The sequence below is a fragment of the Orcinus orca genome, chromosome 8 (assembly GCF_937001465.1).
Source record: "Orcinus orca chromosome 8, mOrcOrc1.1, whole genome shotgun sequence".
Taxonomy (NCBI): domain Eukaryota; kingdom Metazoa; phylum Chordata; class Mammalia; order Artiodactyla; family Delphinidae; genus Orcinus; species Orcinus orca.
Window position 1 is genome coordinate 109,368,362 of NC_064566.1, and position 7,404 is coordinate 109,375,765.

The window sequence follows — 7,404 nt, forward strand, 5'->3', positions numbered from 1 at the left end:
CCAGTTCATGTATCACCTAACAAAGCCAAATACATCTTCAGATTTACTCGGTTGGATTTTGCTTTCTAACAGATTCGTGGCAGCGACAATCTCCGAAGTGGTTTTCTGACCACATTCAGAGACAAGGAGTAACACAGGCATCATCATGCCCCACAAGCCTTGTTCGGAGCTCACTGTCTTTCTTGCCATTTCGAGAGCCCTTGGCAAGTTCTTGGTTGAGTTCTGCTGTATTTGTGTTTGAGCTCCCGATCTAATTGGCTTTAGACCACAGTTCCCAGGGGAAAACCCCAGCCCTGAGCACTGACCCTGGATACCATACTGAGCGCTGGTAACCGATTTGTCTGCATTTCCCCATTTGTCTGGAATCCTTCCCTGAATTCCACCTTAGGAACCGTGGTGACATCTGCAGTGCTCCATTCATGTGGAATCAGCCTGCAGCCCCCTTTCTCTGAGGTCTGCTGGTCAATCCTTACCCTCAGTCCACAGTTCCATGGGAATTATTGGTGGTTACGGATGGAGATGGACTGGGTCCAGGATCAAATTGGGTCCAATTTGAGCTAGACTGGGTCAAGTGGGAGGCCTTGGGTGGATATTAAGTAAAGGCTAGTTGCTCATGGAGATCTTGGATATATTGGAAGCTGATTGGTTTGGCTCCAAGAAACCCAAAAGCCTGACTGAAAGAAGTGGAATCTCTTATGTCTGAAGAGTTGTGTGCCATTTCCCAGCATACCTGGTTACCTTATGTTTAACAACTATACTCTCGAAAGTTCCAAATATCTAACAAAATGGCGAGATTTTACTAAAAACAACCTAGAATTACAATGACAATTACGGGAAATGTGATCGTTCACTTAAGAAGTGCACTTGAGAAAAAGGGAATCCCAAAGCGTAGAGACAGAAAGGATGCCTACTTCAATTGGTATGCAGAAGCTTACAAAAGGCTTCATGACTCCAAAATAGCTTCATTAAATGACTCATTACAAAAGTCTAATGTGAAATTAAAGACACAAAATGTACCTAAAACAAAATACGAGGGACTGACATGAACCCTACTGCTCGCCCCTTTCCATCTTCACCCGAGTACTCATGTATTACTAATTCTCTGTCCAAACTGCACTTCTACTCTGAAGGGACTATTACGCAGCTATCATTTACAACAAAACCACTGGAGGCTGCAGACTAACTGCTTCAGGTATTTTCACACCTTGGTCAAAGAGTGAACTAAGGGCTGTGGGTAAAGCATTTCATAAACTAGGGAGGAACCTACCTTTTTACTCCACCGTATGCAGGCTCTGTCTTGATTTGTATAAACATACATCAGTTTGTCCAGTTCTTGAAATTCATAAAAATGATGCAAATCAAAATGTACACATTTATGTCTGACACTTTTACTTAATGTTTTTGAGTGCCATCCAATATTTGGTGTGGATAAGAAGTTCAATCTGTCTTTATGGCTAAGTAATTGACATTGTAAGAATATATAAAAAAATCATACCCCTCAAGATTGAGGGGTGAAATATCTCAAGGGGAGGATCTTTTAAGCAGATAGGGTAGGGTGTCCCCAGAGAAAGAAAACCAGTCATGACTTTCTTGACAGAAGAGAAGCCAGTTTTGGCCTAAACCATTCTGTGATCTTAGCCTGGCCACAGTGCTTGCTGTTGAACAGGACTCAGTAATTAATATCTTAAGGGAACAAGAGAATGTAGAAACAAATGACTGTTAATCAGGCAAGCGAAATAACAATAGCAAAGATAATATATCAGTTGTAAAGACTCCCAGTTCTCTTTTGATGTAAAGATTATCCCAAAGTGCTCAACCACTAGGTCAGCTGGAACCTAATGGATGACATTGACCTTTTCTGACCCTCCTGACCCTCCTGACTTCAAGCAACTGAAGCTTGGACGCTGTAGACTGCCCAAGCCCCTTCATGAATATGCATTTATCCTTGGTTTAAAACTTCCGCAATTTTCCTCTTCAGGGAGACACTGCTTTGGGAAAGATCCCTGGTGTTCTCCTCACTTGCTGCAAGTAATAAATCCTTCGTTCTCCCCATCTTCGGCTCGGTTGTCTTTTGGCTTTGGCACCCATCAAGAGGGGAACCCAGTTTTCAGGTGACAGTTCTAATAGGTGAATAGTGATATATCATTGCTGTATTAATTTGTAATTACTGATGTTATATGATGTTGAGTATATTTGTGTGTACTATCTGTATATATTTTTTGGCCAGGTGTCTGTTTAGTTCTTTCCCTAATTTTAATGGGGTTACTGGTGTTAGAGGTCTTTGTATATTTGAGGCAAATCCTTTAATGGATATGTGTTTGCAAATATTTTTCTCCCAGTTTGTGACTTGTCGTTTGATTTCCTGAATAAGGTCTTTCACAGAGTAGAAATCTTTATTTTATAAAGTTCACAATATTACCTATTTTTCTTTGTGGACTGCCCTTTTTTGTGTTGTGTGTTAAAACTTAGTGCTCGTGGTGCTTGCTTCGGCAGCACATATACTAAAACTGGAACGATACCAAGAAGGTGAGCATGGCCCTATGCAAGGATGACATGCAAATTCCATATTTTTGAAATACTGTAACAAATTCAATAAAGACTTTAAAAATGGTCCACATAAAAAAATCTTTAAAAAAATTAAGATGTGCGACTGTATTAAAGGAAAACTCAGCACTCATGATCTACATGACGAAACCCAAGCTCATGTGTTTTTCTTTCTATGTTTTCTCCTATAATTTTGAATCATTTTGCATTTAAAATTTGTCTATGAATAATTTTTTAAATTTATTTTTATTTATTTACTTTTATTTATTATTTTTGGCTGCATTGGGTCTTTGTTGCTGTGGGTGGGCTTTCTCTAGTTGTGGCAAGTGGGGCCTTACTCTTTATTTGTGGTGCACGGACTTCTCATTGCAGTGGCTTCTCTTGTTGTGGCTCACGGGCTCTAGGCGTGCGGGCTTCAGTAGCTGTGGCAACGCGGGCTCAGTAGTTGTGGCTCACAGGCTCTAGAGCGCAGGCTCAGTAGTTGTGGTGCATGGGCTTAGTTGCTCTACGGCATGTAGGATCTTCCCAGACCAGGGCTTGAACTCGTGTTCCCTGCAGGCGGATTCTTAACCACTGAGCCACCAGGGAAGTCCCTATGAGTAATTTTTTGGTGAATTTGGTGTAAGTTGTAAACTTTGCATCTTCATGCATGTCACACCAAATGGTTAATTGTTCATTAACTCTTTCTGGAGAACTTATGGGATACTGTCTCCATTTCAGTCTGAATTTCCACAGGTTAATGGGTTCAGCAGTTCCGCCAGCAGGGGGAGCTGTCGCCGGTGACCCGTGAGGAAGGCGTGGCCTGCACTTCCCGCGCTGACCACAGGGTGGCGCTGAGCCGTCTCTGACCCACGGCGCGTGCGCATTCCCCGCGGACTCGGCTATGAGCGCAGCTGAGAGGCCTTGTGTCGCAGGCACCGTCAGGGCCGCGGCTGGCACGCCCGGGGTGAGCGTCTCTGCCGAGAGGTGCTGGGTCTCCTTAGGACTTGCTGGGGTTTTGGCTTCAGGACAACACGGGGCCGTGTCCACGCTGACGGGAGCTGGGTTTCCTGACGATGCAGGCGACGCGGGGAGGAAAAGGTGAGGAGAAGCCTCCTGCTGGCACTGACTGCTGCGGGCCCTCTGTTTACAAAGCTTGTTGTGCTGGCTACCCACACTGCCGCCCCCCCATTCAGTGCTGTCGTTAGTCTCATTTCACAGCTTAGATGCTTAGGAACGTGCCCCAGGTCACGTGCTCACTGGGTGTCAGAGCCAACCCTTTGTGACGCTGGGCCTTGAGGTCTGGACCACTGTGGTTGCACGGCTGGCGTCCAGAGGATGTGAGCGGGGTGGGGGGGCAAGGGAGTGCTGAGCCGCATAGGGGACATGCGGGTGGGGGGCAGGATCTGACGCCGGCTCAGACTCCACGTCTCCCTCCGCCCCCCGGTGGGTGTGTGCCCCTAGAGGTGGGCTGTTGGGGAACTCCCGCCCACTGGACCGCCGTGGCCTGGGACTCCTGCACCCCTTGCCAGCCCTGGGGGCGCCCGGGGAGCTGAGTGTGTCCCATCCCCTCCGAGGGCGTCTGGGCCAGAGTGTGGGGCAGAGAGGTGGGGGTAAGGGAGGGACACTGAGGTGCGGTGCCTCTGAGGCGGAGGGGAAATGGGTGGAACTGGTGTTGATGGGGTGTGGGAGGGCTGAGAGGAAGGGACGACCCTGACTGCGATGGTGATGGTGATGCCACTGATTGAAACGAGGAAGAGAACCCTTTACAGATGCTGGGACCGTATTTTTATATGACACACTTATCAGGCATTATTGATTTGATGGAGTTTTTTTGCTGAAAAGAAAACCACCCAATTCCTTTATATGGTAGGAAGATAAAACTTTCCAGAATACATAGAGCAGAAATATTATTATTCGGGTCATAAATTCATATTCCCTTCCTGCCTGTTTCAATGTTACTTTTCCTCCTTTCCCATCATTCCTTTATCCTCTGCTGCTCACTAGGGTAAGAAAACACACTTCGTGCTCTCTGTATGATTGGTTTGGCAGGTTCTATTTTTTTTTTTTTTTTTTGCGGTACACGGGCCTCTCACTGCTGTGGCCTCTCCCGTTGCGGAGCACAGGCTCCGGACGCGCAGGCTCAGCGGCCATGGCTCATGGGCACAGCCGCTCCGCGGCACGTGGGATCTTCCCGGACCGGGGCACGAACCCGTGTCCCCTGCATCGGCAGGCAGACTCTCAACCACTGTGCCACCAGGGAAGCCCAGCAGGTTCTTCTTGAATTCTTTGGGCCCCAGGTGGAGGGCCACACTTATTTCTCATCAGGCGTCGCCGGTGTTCGTGGTGGTGGCCACGGGTGTGTGGAGCCTGCTCTGCCCCCGTGGAGCACACTGATGCCCAGCATCATAACAAAGCCGTCGATTCTGCACTGGGGAGAAGGATTAAAATGCAGACAGTCTGGTGAGTGGTCATATAAACTTCAGGCCCTTTCCTGGCAGGAGGGGGTGGAGGACAAAAGCCACTGGGCTGTGGGGAGTGAGGCAGCTGGCCTCCCAGTTCTGCTCGGAGACAGCTTCCCCGGTCAGTTTAGAAACACATGGCTGCCAGCTGGGGAGGCACAACCTCGCCCGCTGACTCTGCCTCGCCCTGTGGATCAGCTCCCGGCTCAGGACCGGCAGATGCGGTACCAAATACCGCTGAGCGCTGGCTGGGACCCGCATCTCCCTCTCACACAGGCCGGCCAGCGCTCTGCTCCACTCCCCTGCCATGTCTGCAGCTGAGTGTCCCCAGTCTGAGGCCTCCGGCATGGGTTGGAGGGGAGAGACAGGAGCCTCTGGATGAGGAGAGGGGTGACGGGCCTCCCTCCCCGGAGCTGCTGCTGCAGTGCTTTCATTCCTCCTGTTACAGCCTTGAAACCATGCTTGTGCTAAGAACTCTGGAAAGTACGTGACCCTTCCATTCCTGGTATTTTGATGATCTTTTAGAGACTGCCATCCTTGGAAATATCTTCCTATAAGTTATATGGGATCCCCTGCTCCATGAAACAAAACCTACTTCAGAAGTACCCCTGCCCTGTGTCCCTGCACAGTTGTCAAGAGGCCCCGCTCCCAGCTTCCCATCATTCTCCTGCCGGGCCATCTGTGTCTTACCCCCAGACACTGAGGATGCCTGGCAGGGGCCCTGCCCACACACCACCTTGCCATCCCAGAGGGTCCCAGCCTGGCTCATGTGTGCGTGTAGGTTTCCACCTGGCAGCACAGATCCTGTCGGGGATTCATCTCCCGTTCCCAGTGATGCCTGTGCACACCCTCGGTCTCTTACCTAAGCCTAACTATGACACGCATGGCTTCACATGTCCACAGCTGAACTCGTTGGCTGGAGAACCTGCCTGTCCTGGGAGCCTATTTAACTTAATAGGCTGAAAGTCAGAGATTTTACATTCCCACTAGAGTGAATAATACTATGGGTGGACTTTTTCTTATTAATATTGGAATGGATTTAGGGTTAGAAGTGGGCACTGGAAAAATTTATAAACAAATAGTAAACTTGAAAACAATAAAAATAAACCTCACTGTCTCAGACAATACTCAGTTCTGAGAGTGTGTGCCTGTGTGTGTGTGTGTGTGTGTGTGTGTGTGTGTTTGTGTTTGTGTCAGAGAGAGAGAAAGAAGGAGAGGAAGAGAGGAGGTCCTGCTTTTCTCTGTATAGCTTATAAGTGAGGGGACTTTTTGGTAACTATTTAAATCCTAAAAATAAAGAAGGTTTTAAATTAATCTCTACACCAAAAAAGTATAACATTTTCCCAGTCACATGAAAGACGAATTTTTGATGGCTGCAGAGCAAATAGTTCATGCTGCAAAATAGGGAATGGGTTGATTTATTAAACCATTTAATTTATTAATTAAATCTCTAACAGATGCTTATTTAAAGTGCTACTGTTTACCTAATGCAACCCAAAATGGTTTAAATAAGACCCCTTTTAAAATCCTCAGAGCCACTTAACTGCTGTGTGACCATAAGCAAGTTAGAGTACCTACAAGTTGGGGATAATAGTTCCTACCTTAAATAAATTAATATATGTAAAGCACTTACAACGAAGCTTAGCAAAAAGCAGGGTTACGTGCTTTCTTTATTACTAATTTGAGAAGGAAAAGTTGGTTGCCTTAAGTGGAATGCAGTTGGTTGCAGTGTTGTCATTTCACCACAAGAGGGCTGGGATAGAATAGAAAAAGTAGAAAATGCACTTGGTATTAGTAAACAGCAAGAAGTTTCACAGTATCCTTCAGCCATTTCATGGGATCAGAGAACGGGGCTGTGCTTGGCCTTGGTCATCACTTTATTCATCCTCTCATCCGTATCTATAAAGTTATGGCAATTTTTAGCCAGATTTTGGAAAATGATCTCTTACTGGTTCTCCCTCCAAGTAAACTTTTTTTAACCCTCTCTTTGTCTCTACAACAAAGATGTTTTTAAGCGTTGCATATTTTTGTGTACAATTTGGAGAACATGCATGTCTCTCCATCATGTGACTTTCTCTGTCTTTCCCTGTATTTCTGTTTTTGCCTAATTCCTCAGTTGATTCTCATTTCACCCCATTATTTTTTAAAAAATTTTATTGAAATACAGTTGATTTACAATGTTGTGTTAGTTTCAGGTATACAGAAAAGTGATTCAATTATACATACACATATATTCATTCTTTTTTAGATTCTTTTTTTATATACATTATCACAGAATATTGAGTAGAGTTCCCTGTGCTATACAATAGGTCCTTGTTGGTTATATACTTTATAAACAGTAGTGTGTGTATGTTACTACCAAACTGCTGAATTATCCCTCTCCCCACCCCCACGTTTCCCCTTTGGTAACCATAAGTTT

The 7,404-nt window shown here is 46.2% G+C and overlaps 1 long non-coding RNA gene and 1 other non-coding gene across 2 annotated transcripts in view; both read left to right on the forward strand.

Moving 5' to 3' along the window:
* LOC125965160 (uncharacterized) overlaps window positions 1-7,196 on the forward strand; it is a 302,497-nt gene extending 295,301 nt beyond the window's left edge. Inside the window, exons 3-4 of the long non-coding RNA XR_007478741.1 lie at window positions 3,265-4,986; window positions 5,434-7,196. This is a non-coding gene — a long non-coding RNA (uncharacterized LOC125965160). The remainder of the gene's footprint in view (window positions 1-3,264; window positions 4,987-5,433) is intronic.
* On the forward strand, window positions 2,478-2,583 carry LOC117196870 (U6 spliceosomal RNA). Its single transcript, XR_004477285.1, has one exon. It is a non-coding gene; the product is annotated as a U6 spliceosomal RNA (small nuclear RNA).
* Window positions 7,197-7,404: the final 208 nt, after the last annotated feature.